Source organism: Leucoraja erinacea, chromosome 4, assembly GCF_028641065.1.
Source record: "Leucoraja erinacea ecotype New England chromosome 4, Leri_hhj_1, whole genome shotgun sequence".
Lineage (NCBI taxonomy): Eukaryota > Metazoa > Chordata > Chondrichthyes > Rajiformes > Rajidae > Leucoraja > Leucoraja erinaceus.
In genome coordinates this window covers 67754430-67769085 of record NC_073380.1, presented here as the reverse complement: position 1 = coordinate 67769085, position 14656 = coordinate 67754430, and the positions used below count along the sequence as shown (strand labels likewise).

General features: G+C 42.2%; 1 protein-coding gene and 1 long non-coding RNA gene across 3 annotated transcripts in view; one reads left to right on the top strand and one right to left on the bottom strand.

The window, feature by feature from the left end:
• Nucleotides 1-6889, top strand: part of LOC129696526 (uncharacterized) — a 51285-nt gene extending 44396 nt beyond the window's left edge. For both annotated transcript variants that reach the window (XR_008723341.1, XR_008723342.1), the window contains exon 2: nt 5873-6889. This is a non-coding gene — a long non-coding RNA (uncharacterized LOC129696526). The remainder of the gene's footprint in view (nt 1-5872) is intronic.
• LOC129696525 (zinc finger homeobox protein 4-like) overlaps nt 1-14656 on the bottom strand; it is a 331645-nt gene that overhangs the window by 294263 nt on the left and 22726 nt on the right.

Genomic DNA, 14656 nt, shown 5'->3' with positions numbered 1-14656 from the left:
AAGGAATTTCACAATACCTCGGTTCATGTGACAATAAAGTTCCAATGAACCATTTCACCATTGAAGCTATTACAGGCGTTGGTGGGAGCACATCAGAAATATATGATATAAGGACTCATAGGATTAAAATATGAGGAATAATCTTTCAAAGATCTTTTAAAATATGAAGGGATAATTAGATTGAAGCTTGCAAAATATTAAGAGGAATCTGCAGATGCTGGAAATTTGATGATAACACAAAGTGCTGGAGTAACTCAGTGGGTCACTCTTTGGAGAGTACACTCTTTGCGAGATAGGTACACTCTCTGCGAGATAGGTACACTCTCTGCGAGATAGGTACACTCTCTGCGAGATAGGTACACTCTCTGCGAGATAGGTACACGCTCTGTGAGATAGGTGATGTTCTGGGTTGGGACCCTTCTTCAGACTCCTTCCGACTCAGAGTCTGAAAAAGTGTCCTGACCAGGAAACGTCAGAGGTTGAGGGGAGACATGAAAGAAGGTTATAAAATGATGAGAGGCATAGATAGGGTAGACAGTCAGAACCCTTTTCTCAGAGTAGAAAATGTTTAATACTCGAGGGCAGAGCTATAAGCTGAGAGGGGGAAAGTTTAATGGAGATGTGTGGGGCAAGTATTTTTACACAGAGAGTAAAATGGTAGTCCGTTGGAGAGATGACAAGGTTGTGTTGGGGAGAGGATGGGGCTGAGATTAACCTGAGGACATTGGCAGTGAGGTAAAATGATGGGGGTAAAGTTGGGTCCCCTTTAACCACAAACAAAAAATGTTCTGCTTCAGATTGTGGGGCCTTAATCTTTCGTGGGCATTTAGAGTATTGAGTTCAACTTTGGGGATCATGTTATCGGAAAGATGTTGTCAAGCTGGGAAGGGTGCAGAGAAGATTTACCAGGATGTTGTCAGGACTTGTAGGGCTGAGCTATAGGGAAAGGTTAAGCAGGTAGAACTCTATTTCTTGGAACGCGAGAGAGTGAGTGGCAATGTCACGGAGGTGTACAATATCATGAGAGGAATAGATCAGGTAAACAGGCAGAGTCTCTTGCCCAGAGTAGGAAAACCAAGAACCAGAGGACATAGGTTTAAGGTGAGGGGGGGGGGGGGGGGGGGGGGGGGGGGGGGGGGGGGGGGGAGATTTTATAGGAACACCAGTCTAAGTGGGACCCGTTGGGTCCCAGCATCACACGGGAGGGCTGGTCACCAACGCAATATTCCACCTCCACCAATTCCAATACTGCTCGCCAGTGGAGGGGGCTGTCTGTTACCCTAGTATGGGTGTTGCGGGCTGAAGGTACTGGTTTCCAGAGGGCTAGTATAGACATTGTGGGCCGTATGGATGCTTGGGCAGGCATCCAACTGTTGCAACGATTTTAAAAGCCAAGCCAAGGCAAACAATTGGGCTGCAGACACCTGACAACCAAATTTCATTTTGTGAACACAAACTTGTTAAAAAGTTGGGGCAAACAATTGGGCTGCAGACACCCGACAACCAAAATTCATTTTGTGAACACAAACTTGTTAAAAAAGGGGCAAACAATTGGGCTGCAGACACCCAACAACCAAAATTCATTTTGTGAACACAAACTTGTTAAAAAGGGCTGCAGCCACTTTACAGCCGCATCGAGGGGACTCACCGTGGAGTAGACGTGCGTTCAGTGTTATTTGCAGCTCAGAGAGCCGTGACCTTCTCGCTTCCTGGTCTGGCAGAGACTGAATGAGGCACGACACTTCCTGGTTTTATAGTCCCTCCCCCTGCCGCCAGCGGGGGCAGCAGAGAGAATGGGGAATTTTGTAAAAACATTAATATCTCTCTCATTTTTCATCGACGGAAAAAGTCCTCCGCGCTCATACGGCGGAGGGGGGCTCTGAGCAAGGTGGCCAAAAATGACGGCCGTAGGTGGCGGCGTTCTCTCGGAAATCGCAGCACAGTCTTCTAAAAGTGGTCAATATCAGAGATTTAGTAATATAGATAAGGGGTGACCTTTTCTACACCTTTTCTGGTGTGCGTATGGAACGAGCTGCCGGAGGAGGTAGTTGAGGCAGGTACATTTGCATTATTTGAGAAAAATGTAGACATGGTTGGATAGGTTTAGAGGGATATGGGCCAAATGCAAACAGGTGGGAGAGTGTGAATGGGACATGTTGATCGTTGTGGGCATATTGGTCGAAAGGGCCTGTTTTCACCATGTTTAGATTGGTTCCAGTGACAACACTGAATGTGTCCTGTATTTCTCTGAGTGTGCAAGCTATGAGCATTAACCAGCAGGAACTAAATTACGCAAGAGCTTTACCAGTGCGGCATTTAGAAATTTGGGGCTTTGTTAAGATTCAATTCTGCAGTATATCTAATGTCCAGGATAACATTTTCTCAAAATTCCTTCTCGTGCGGCCATGTGGGATCTCAGGCACCACCGGACTGATTTAGAGATTTTACGATTAAATTGAGAGGAATGTGATGATGAATTTCACACATCAGTCACTGTCAATGATCTGCTTTCATTTTGGTTTACAGCCACCTGAAAGGATACATTAACAGCAGTGGAGGCCAAGTCATTGGGTATTTTTAAAGTGGAGATTGACAGATTTTTTGATTAGTACGGTGATCAAGGGTTATAAGGATTAGATGCGAGAATGGGGTTGAAAGGGAAAGATAGATCAGGCACGATTGAATAGCGGAGTCGACTCGATGGGGCGAATGGCCTACTTCTGCTCCTATGATATATGAACTTATGGACTTATGGATACCCAACATCTAATGCATAGTAAAGGAAGCTTGGAAGAGCAATTAGATTGCAATAACACCACATCCATCCAATACGTGTGCCAAAACCCTGCTGTGGAAACTGGCCAGCTTAGAACTTAAAGTACTGGCAAAAGCAAAATCATGACTCACTAGAAAGTAGTGCATAATCATTAGTGTCATGAGACACAATTTGACAAGTATTAGGCTCTCGGTGGTTTGGGTAGCAGAAGATAAACAGTGTACATGTATCAAAATGTTAATGGTAGAAAAGTTGAGTATAAAACATCCACACCGCTTTATCAAAGAATGTAATCTCGTCGCACATATTTTAAATTACTACTGAGATTTCTTTAAAGGAAAGACAATTGGTTAATCACGCTATGTATACAATTGACTGTCATGTTGTACACGCTGGCTTGGAGTCACTGTTCTCGTAAGCCAGGATTGCATATTCAGGGTTGCACCACAGACTTGATGAAAACTCTGTCCACGAAGCATTTCAAATTTGAAACATCTCAGATAATCAATCATTCATTCCTTTCCTTCTTCTGCCCTTTCCAAGAGAAGTTGATGCTCTTCAGCATTGAGACTATATTAGTCATATTATTCAAAGTATCAAAATTGTCATTCACACGTAACATGAGATGCAAACCGACAAACTATTCACCCCACACAAATTTGCAGTAGACATCCCTTGCCATGTGGACTTATCAGAACCTGACTGCATGATTACAAGTCTAAGAATGTGAGTCTCTAGAAAATCTGAGGCAACCATGATAATTGTCAAATCCACATGAGCCTCTTGATGGCATACCTTGGTGAAGCCCATGTTAATGGTGCGCTATTCAAAGCCTGGTTGTGTGGTTTAGTGTAAAAGTCGCTATACCGGTACAGCGAATAAACAGAGATGAGGAGGACTAATTAGTACATATTAATTCACCATCCTGCGACATCACTCACTGTCCCACACACATATCCAGTTGTTTCTTTCATGTTCCAGAATGTTGTTTTCCTTTTAACATCACTTATCTTGTTGCTTTAAGAGGAATTATCAATAATAAATCTATTTTACTCAATCAAATCTATTGCTGCTGTTTCGAGTGTCACAATGTTTCATTTGAAGTCCATTTCTTGGTTAAATTTTTTAACATCATTAGCAATTCTGCATGCTTTAATAAGATTATATCTGCATTTTTGCAGCCATAAGGAAAGCAAAATTATGGCTTTCACCATCTTTACACCATAAAACTGTAAGCAACTTCAAGATTTAAAAAATATACGTCCCACAATCGTTCACAATGAAAAGATGTACCTCGACAGTCCATATTATTTTTTGCATTCACCGCCATCATATCTAAAGATCAACAATAGAAAAGATGTAGATTCCAGACACTTATGAATGCTTAACTGCAAAATGTCTGAAAAACGACATATCCCAACGACGATATAATAACCAGAGACAGAAGGAACTACAGATGATGGAATCTTGAGCAACACACAAAGTGCTGGAGAAACTCAGTGGGTCAGGTAGCATTTGTGAAGGGAACAGATAGGCAATGCTTTGGGTCGGGACCCTTCTTCAGACTGGCATAATTCTTGCTTAATAAACTCTTTCATGCTAAAGTAAACTATTTTTATATCAGTAGGTAATAAGTTTCTAAAACAGAGATTATTTGCAAAAGGATTTATTTTACTTTTAACATATGATGAACATTTGACAGCACTGGGCTTCTACTTGCTGGAGTTTAGAAGGATGAGGGGGGAACCTCATTGAAACTTACCAAATAGTGAAAGGCCTGGATAGAGTGAATGTGGAGAGTCTAAGACCAGAGGTCATAACTTCAGAATTAAAAGATGTTCCTTTAGGAAGGAAATGAGGCGGAATATCTTTTGTCAGATGGTGATGACTGATGAATCTGTGGAATTCATTGCCACAGAAATCTGTGGAGGCAGTCAATTAATATTTTTAAGGCAGAGTTAGATACATTCTTGATTAGTATGGCTGTCAGGGGTTATGGGGAGAAGGCAGGGGAATGGAGAAGAGGGAAAGACAGATCTGCCATGATTGAATGGTGGATTTGATGGGCTGAATGGCCTAATTCTGCTCCTATCTCTTATGAGCCTGAACTTGGGAATTATTGTTTGGGGGGTTGTATTTACACATTTTAATACTGCTGATCATTACTATGCTCTGTATCTGTCTGAAGAAGGATCCCGACTCGGAATGTGACCTATCCATATTCTACGGGGATGCTGCCTGAGCCACTGAGTTACTCCAGCACTTTATGTCTTACTTTGCTTTGATATGACATGCTTATAGCCTGTTCAGAATCCTCAATCCCCTTTGAAATTAACACTTAGCCATTTCAGCAATCTTTACTTGGGGCCAACAGTTGTCTGCAGTTATTTGGGCTAAAGACTTGGGCGGCACGGTGGCACAGCGGTAGAGTTGCTGCCTTACAGCGCTTGCAGCGCCAGAGACCCGGGTTTGATCCCGACTACGGGTGCGGTCTGTATTGAGTTTGTACATTCCCCCCGTGACTGCGTGGGTTTTCTCCGTAATCTTTAATTTCCTACCACACTCCAAAGATGTACAGGATTGTAGGTTATTTTTCTTGGTGTATGTGTAAAATTGTCCCAAGTGTGTGGAGGATAGTGTTAGTGTGCGGAGATCGCTGGTTGGTGTGGACTCGGTGGGCCGAAGGGCTGTTTCCACGCTATATCTCTAAACTAAACTAAACTTATTTGTAGTGCAAGAGTTTGAGGTCAGACTTCTATCCCATGAATTTTATTGAAATAAATGTATGTTGAACTCTGCCTCTGAAAGTTACTTAAATGTGCATTTAGCCACTAGTAATAGGGGAAGAATTTGTACTGCTTTAACCACCTGTTGATCAATATGCAATAATGTTGTTTTAGTTTGCATTAATGACTATTTCTCGAACTTTATTTATATCAGTAGATAATAAGATGATAGTGTTAGATAATATCACTCGATAATACATAGTACTGCATAATTTAGATTAAACAAAGAACAATGGCAGATCAAATTTAATGCAGTTAGATTTTTTTTATGAAGGGGCATCAAACATTAACTCTGTTTCTCTCTCCATAGATGCTGCCTGACCTGCTGAGTATTTTCAGGAGTTTCTGGTCAACTGGGCAGGGAGGCTGTTAGCTGGCCCTGTGGACCGGTGGACCATAAGGTTGATATCAGGTTTTAAATTTTGGTCTTTGAAAACACCTTTCCAAAGAAGGCCAAATACTTTGTTGGATGCTCTCCAGGTGGTAGTGAATTCCGTCACTGTTTGGTTGATATTGCCAAGATCAAAGATGACTTTATGAAGATAGAAACACTCTTGTGACAACAACAGCGACGGCAATGTAAAAATCAGGCTGAGGAAACCCACACATGTGATAAATAACTTTCTGGGACAATATTATTTAGTGAAAAATTATGTGCTAATATTATTCCAAAGAAGGAATATCAAAATGCTGTTGTGGCTCAGAAAACTAGGCATAAATTTGATATAAACAAAGGGAAATGATTCAATGTCTAAAGAATATGTGCTAATAACATAGTGAGTCAGCATTACATTCTGACTATGTTGAAAACAAAATGAGCATTATAGTTTTCAACAATCTTTCCACAGTCTGTTTCCAGCCATGGTGGGAACAGGCACATAAAGTAGTTTAAAGAATGTATTGAAATGGGGAATTGGAGAATGTTTTTTTTTCCAATTAATCCCACTAATATATTATATGAATATACATATTCTGTTGTGCTGCTGCAAGTAAGAATGTCATTGTACTATCTGGGACATATGGCAATAAAACACTCTTAATGCTTGATATGACCAACTGTTACTTAGGTTTTAAACAAAATGTGTTAAAGTGAAAACTCTGGGATGAGAACCCATGAGAAACAACACCCGAGGGCCACTAGGTCTTCTTGGGTTATTGAGCTTTGTATTTGATAATTTATACATCCAGCTTGTTCTACTGCTGCACTTGGATTGTCTAAAGGCAATAATTTCCATTGTACGTAAATACTGCAATAATCACATTTAATGTTTGCTGTTTAGGATCGTCCATGATTCCATGTCTTAACATTAAAAAAATTGGAAACCTGTAGCAATTGATACTGCACCTCAAGTACAGAGCCCGTCTATTATTCAACCCAATGTAAAATGGAGGCAATAATGTCATTTGAGTCTGTTTGATGCCTATAAAACTATAAAGGTGAAACTTGCAATTCATTGTCATATACTGTAGTGAGATATTTTACATGTAGAAACAAGAAACTGCAGATGCTGATTTAAACAAAAGGACACAAAGGGCTGGTGTCCAATGGATCAGGCAGCATCTTTGGAAAACAAAGATGGGTGGCGTTTCGGGTTAAGACCCTTCTTCAGACTTATCCATTTTTTCCAGAGATGTTGCCTGATCCACTGAGTTACTCCAGCACTTTTTGTCCTTTTGTGTATTAATCGGCATCTGCTGTTCGTTGTTTCCTCAGGAAAGATTCCATGATTTGATTTATTGCTGGGGGAGTTGAATATGTGGGAACACAAGAAAACAAGGATAGGTGATGTTTTGGGTCAAGACCCTTCTTTGGGGTCCCGACCCAAAACATCACCTATCCTTGTTCTCCAGAGGTGCTGTCTGACCCACTGAGTTACTCCACTATTTAAGGGCCTGTCCCACGATGCGAGTTCACCCAAGAGCTCTTTAAAAAAACAAATTTGTGGTAAGTACGTAGAATGTACGTCGGAGCTCGTGGATGTCTCGTAGCGGCTCGTAATGCCAACGCCAGGCACTCGGGAAACTTAGAAACTCGTGAAGTTTTTTCAACAATGTGAAAAATTTCCAAGAGTAAAAAAATACTCGTGATGAGGTACCACGAGTTTGATTTTTTTAAAACTCGGGAGAGCTCTTGGGTGAAACAGGCCCTTTAGGGTTGAGATATTTTACATCATTGTTTCTCTTGCTGTTCTGGGAAAGTCACCTCATTAACGTGTAAATTGGTGGAATATATTTAGATTAATCCCATTTGATACAATTATTAGTTAATGAAATGAATCTTAACCTGATTGTATGCATTTACATAACTATAACTAGTGCATTATTTTTTAGACACATATCGTTCCTTGCTATTTATACTTTTGACCAATCGCCGTCTTATAGGCTGTTTAAGTGCCTGTGCCAAATTTAATTAATTCGTTTTTTTTAAACTTTAGTGATCTTTTTGTAATATTAATCATTCTAAAAATGTGAAAATCTGTGTTTTATCTTTTTTGAGATGCTGGTATGCTGTGCCATCATGTACCTTCATAAAATAGCACTGACCGTTACAAAGATAGACATAAAGTGCTAGAGTAACTCAGCGGGTCATGCAGCATCTGTGGAGATCAAGGATAGGTGATGCTTCAGGTTCTTCGAACCCTATGCCACATTGAACAAATTACCAATATACAGATGATATCTTTCATGATTGAGAGTTTTAATATCACCGATTTGCTTTCACTAGAGTTTAAGCATAGAGTACAGATCAAAGGTGAGGTGACATTGTTATAAAACAGAATGTTACTTCAGCCCCTCTAGCCCCTTCATTTGTGATAACGTGCATGAGCATTTACTGCATGCGCTAGTCACAATCAACATGGAAGCTTCCACGCTGTAAATAGCATGGGAATTCATTAATTACCAGCCAACACAGTATTATACAGTAAGTGAGACCATTGACAAATGCCAATAACTGGGAAAATTATGTTAAAATGTGCTCAAAAGCAACTACCTTTTGTCAATCCAGGAATTTCTGCTGTATTGACAGATCAATGTCTTTCACTTCATCGCTGTCTAGTTAATGACTGATAGATAGGTTAAGAGAGACTCCGGAGATACCATTAACGAAACAAGAACTTCCTTGCTTGATTCTCAACTCAAAATATACCATGTTATTGAGTTAGGATTTTACACAGTCCTGAGGGAATGGCCATAACTTGACTTTCTCTATTTATACACGAGGAAGATTTTTTTTCATATTATTCATTGTAGTTCAGAGATAAGAGTAGTTTGTCTAGTGTGAGGAAATACATTTGAGCCAACATCAGCAGTTAAGTTCCAGGAGGGATAGTTGTATTGGGCAACAAGAGAGGTGAATATCATAAGGATTGTGAACTTGCTGGGAGGAGAGAAGGAAATTTTGAAGTGTTTTAATTTTTTTTTTCCACAGAAAGTGTTTCCAAAAATATATGGGCTCAGGGCCACTCAGGAACCCATGTCTCAATCAAGACTAGTACATTTGTTGTGGTATTTCTGAAACCATTTACTTCAATTGATCAAAATTTCAGAGACCAAGTGATATACTCGGCTACTATTATATTCCACATTCAGCTGCCCACAGAAATTTGTCTCCATCCATCAATAGTTGTGAATCAAGCTTCTTACTGACATATCTCTCAAGCCTGATCATATTTTTTTGGCATTCCCCAGGCTATTTTCTGTCTGCACCTGTGTGATTTGTAGTGATATAGTTCATAACATGGTAGAGTCTCTGATGCCTTCTATGGCAGGTTCTAATCAGAGTGCACAACTGGAAGATAATTAATTTCAGTAACCCCCCCAGATACTCTTCACTCCTGTCTCTTCCTTTTAATCCGCTATCGTGTTGAACCCCAATTCTCTCACGAGCCACAATTGTGCTGAATTTTAGTTCCCCCTCCTTCAAAGACCTGCCGACTCTTGTTCCCAGCCTCCTTTCCTCTGTTGATCTCTGGTAAACCTCCATTAGCTCTTCTCTCTCTCTCGCCAGTCACCATTTTGTCTCTCTTCTATTGTACCTACTTCTCTATCCCAGAATGTGTGCCTCATGTGTATAGATATGGCAGAGTATGTAACTTCAAGATCGATTCTCTAAATCAGTTAAATTGTTGAAAGCCAATCATCCATCTTAAAACTGGGTAACTAAACACATGATCAGATTAGCCAAATGCTAACCTGATTCGGCCTGCACCATGTTTCTGTAATCTTGAGAAGTATCAGAAATATACTCCTCTAGTCCTTGGCCAGACCACGCACCCTTTTATGAGCTGTCACTGATTGCATTCGGAACCCCTGTTCCTCTATTGACCATATGTACGGAAATTTTTGGCTTCTCTTGCCGCGGAAGATTCATTATCTAGTTATTCATATATTTTGCTGATAACACATAATCAGAACCTTATGACTAGAGCTGAAATCACACTCCCTTAGATGTACGAATACGAGTTCCCTGTCAACTCTTGACTAAGAGTCACCACGAATACTCAGCGTTTTCCCCAGAGTGGAAATTAGTATAATGCAAGCCTGAATCAGGAATTGCCTCGCAGTCCTTTGACTGAAACCACTTGTCTGAGTCGCCAGAGTGCACAACACAATCTCTTCGACCCGCCACTCAATCAGGAATACTGGTGTTGAGAGCCTATGGATTATTATAAATACATTGTTGATTCACACCATGAACCTGCAGGTCAGATAAAAATTATATTATATGCCAGACCAGCTTCCTGCTGGTAACTACCTATCCCAGAGAGGATGGCAATGATGATTCCAATGAACCGGCAACCCTACTAACTGAGGAGAAAATAAACCATGTGTTGAGGAAGACTTCAACTACTTCATTCTACTGAGCAGTCTGATAACCTCAATCCCAGATGATGAGGCAGTGCTTCCCTGGTCAATATGACCCATATGGCCAGCCAGTTCCATGATAGTCTACCCTGAACCAAGGTAAGCAAACTGTTCTTACTTGGAACTTACAGAGGTTACTATGCAAGGCACCCTGCCAGTGTCTCTACATCAACCTGATCTATCCCAGAGACGGTGACAACCACTAGACAGCCCATGCTGCCAGTAAACCCAAACCTGGGCCGACAGACTGCTCCATTTCGGAGTTTACGGAGGTTAATAATGAGACATTACTTGCCAGCATCTCTGACGCCTGGTCGATTTGCTTGTTGGAGCTTCAGCGAGGTTCCATTTGCAGATCCTGTCTGTCATGCTTGTCATTTCTGTTAGATAGCTGATGCCGCTGGCCAACTCCTCTTGTAGTGGCTTGTCCGTTCCCGAGGGAACAGCAAATTTAGAGGCAAGAGCAGGCAGTTCTTCCTTATGCGACTCTCGCACATCATGCATTAAAGCATGGGATTCAGGCACATAGTCATGTTCGGAATCATGTTCGGAGTTAGTTCCCTACTGATCTCTGACACTCTCTTAGAGTGGGAGAAATAGTGCACCCCGAACCAGGCGTAGCCACATACGTATGCCTCGGACTGCCTGTGCATGCTTCCGTAACATGGAGCATATTTTGTGACACCATCTCTGATAGTCTTTTGAGTGGGAGGAATATTCCAACCCTGAACCAGGGGTAGCTACAGGCATATGACTTCAACTGCTTGTGCATGCTTCCGTAATACGGAGCATATTATTTGGCACCATCTCCACACTTCTTTCATCCAAGTGGGAGGAATATTGCAACCCTGAACCAGGAGCTGCCTCAGGCATATGTGCATATACTTTGGCACCATCTCCACCACTCCTTTCATCCGAGTGGGAGGAATATAGCAACCCTGAACCAGGAGCTGCTGCCTGACATACCTTCGTAACACGGAGCATTTCTCGTGCCACCATCCGATTCATCAGATGTTCTAATTGGGACAAACGCCCAATCACATCTGCCATAGATGTGGGGACAGAATACCCTTGGCCCAAATCGTCTGACAGGACTTGTCCCACAGACTTAGCTTTGACTTTGCCCCGACTAAGGGTTGTCAAGCTGCTCCCTCTCAGGACTAGCTGTGCAGATCGGTGCATTGTCGGTATCATCATTATACTTACCAGACAGTTTGCACCTGCTAGTGACTCCGAGTCCTTGCTCCCTGCTGGAGCCTCAACAGAATATTTCAGGGAGGGACTGGAACGCCTCTGGCCCCCATATGACTCGGATGAGCCGGCATTATAATCGGAGTCACCTCTTCCCGATAGTCCGCTAGACAGAGTGGGAGAAATACTGCAACCCTGCACTGGGTATAGCCCCAAGCCAGGAGCTCTTTTCTGGTGCCTCAATGGAGTACCTCAGAACAGCCACCTACTCCAGTGGAGTCCCATACTGTGTCGAAAAGCAAATAAAAAATTTCTACACCATATGGTGTATGATAATATATGCTGCCTCAGCAGAATTTGTATGTTTAAAATGTATAGGCGCTATAGCAGACTGTAATTCTGATACCAGCTTATGCTGTCTCCGATGTCCTCTACTCCCTATTCACCTATGACTGCACACCTGTACATGGTACTAACACCATCATCAAGTATGCAGATGATACAACGGTGATTGGCCTCATCAGCAACAACGATGAGCTGGCCTACAGGGAGGAGGTCCAGCACTTAGCAGCATGGTGCGCTGACAACAACCTGGCCCTTAACTCCAAGAAGACCAAGGAGCTCATTGTAGACTTCAGGAAGTCCAGAGGCAAGCGCTGTCTGCGGAGGGCGCTCAGCATCGCCAATCTCACCCCAACCATGACTGTTTATCCTACCATACCAGGGTATGCGCTACAGGTCTCTCTCGTTGCCGAACAAGCATCTAGCTTTTTCCGGCGGCTGTCATCTAGGCAACGTACCTCGGTGACCCAATCACCCCCCCCGGCTTAACATTTTTTTTTTTTTTTAATTCAATCGTTTGCTATGTCGCTCGCAAGTGCTAAATGCTTAGCACTGTACATGACAATGACAAAATCTGAATCTGAAGAATCTGAATCTCAGCAGCATATCTATGTTTTATATAGGCGCTACGACAGCCGTTCGCTGCCCTGGCCGCGGCTAACACCGGTCGCTGTTAACTTAGCAGCGATACAAAACGAAGCCGCGGCTATATTAATACACCGTCTGCTGCTATTTTTAGCAGCGAGCACCCAAGCTGCACCGGCAGCCCAACTCCTAATGGAGTTCCATGGTGGCTAAAGTCCGGCCGGCAATAATGAAACCTAGCTCCTATGGAGCTTCCACGGCGGCCTCCCAAATCGGCCACCTGCTCCCGTACGGAGCTTCAATGGTGGCAGCCGCCATTAGCTTCTCTGGGACCACTGTCACAGCGCCCCGCTGAAAGTAAAATTTTACTTACCTGCCAGAGCAGTTGCGAACTGCTCCGACTCGCCGCATTGCGCTCGCGTATTGATGCGCATGCGGACTGGCGGGCTCTTCACATAGTTAGTCGCGTGACTTCGAAATAAAATGACAAGTGGGTGGCAAAGTGGTGTAGCAATAGAGTTGCTACCTTGCAGCGCCAGAGTCTTGGGTTCAATCTTGTCTTTGGCCTTTGCCTGTACGGAGTTTGTATGTTCTCCCTGTGACCATGTAGGCTTTCTTTGGGTGCTCCGGTTTCCTCCCACACTCCAAAGACATACAAGTCGAACAGTTAATTGGCTTCGGTAAACTAAATTGTCCCAAGTGTGTAGGATAGTGCTAGTGTACAGGGTGATCGGTGATCGGCACAGCCTCGGTGGGCCAAAAGTCCTGTATCTCTGAAGTCTAAAGTCTCCCATTGGCAGATGAACTAAAGGAGACACAAAGAAAAAATAAATGAGTTGGCGGGTGGTTAAGGGTCTGGAACCTTTTGCATGGAATGGTGGCAGAGGATGAATCTCTCGTCACGTTTAAACAGCCAGAATAGCTGTGGCCTATGTAGATGGAAGGCGGGATGGAATTGTGTAAACATTTTTGGAATGACAGACACAATTTACCAAATGGTTTATTTCTGTGTTGTGAAAAAAAAAAGTTCATCGAACAGAATGTTTCGGGGTGAAGGGGAAAATGTTGAAATGTAAGGAAGCTTCATTATGAAGGTTTGTTCAGTGGCTTGCAGCAGTGGCTTGGTTATCCTTACTTCTGTCCGGGAGCTCCTAGGTTACAAACCCATGACGATCAAGTACAAAATCACCTCAGCTTTCATTCCTTAAAAAATAATACTTGGACTGTGTGAAACCCTTTCTGCTGTGCGAAATTATTTAGCAGTTAACTGTGTCAAAAATACCGGACATGTGAGACAGCAGAAGCTGCAGATCTCCAGAGAAGAAACAGAGAATAAAATGAGGGGAAATTGGAACATTGGAATTGTTCTGCTTGGAGCTGGCACAACCTCGAAGGGCCAAATGCATAATAAATAAATAAATATGCACATGTATATATATTAGTGAATTTAAGTTTCTTCTGTTTCCAAGAGGCCTTCAGTCATTTGGTTCCCTGGAACAAAACTATTTTTGAATACATTGGATCAAATGATTCAGTTAACTAATATCGTCGCCAAGTTATGTCAAACAGACCCCAATTGGCAGTGACTTGCCCTTAGCTATGCAACTGATGGCAGGGCCAGCTGGTTGGCTATTTGTCCAGACTGTTTTGGGACATTCATATTTCCATGATCATGGCTGACCTGGGATCATCATAGAATGTGAGAATCTTAAATCAACCAATTTAACCATCTGCAAATGACTACAAATTTGGTGAATAATAAGAGACTACCTCAGATGGAACTGTTCCAAATCTTAATCTTTTCTCCACACCGATTCCCCCACCCCCCATGTTGCCTTTCCAGATACATTTAATCCTCCAGTTCTCCCATCAACTGTTTGTACCTTCTTTGATGCCTCCATATCCTATTCCTAATATGATGTATCCAGTTTTAATAATATTCCAAGTTTTAATCGAGGTGCAATGCATGATTAATATAACTTCAATACTTAACTATTAAATCCCTCCAGAATTAAAATGGAAATAGATCTTTAATATCCTACCTGCTCAACTTACATACCTGTGGGAAAAAAATTGCCCTGATTCACAAGTGCTAAAAGTACAGTACTAC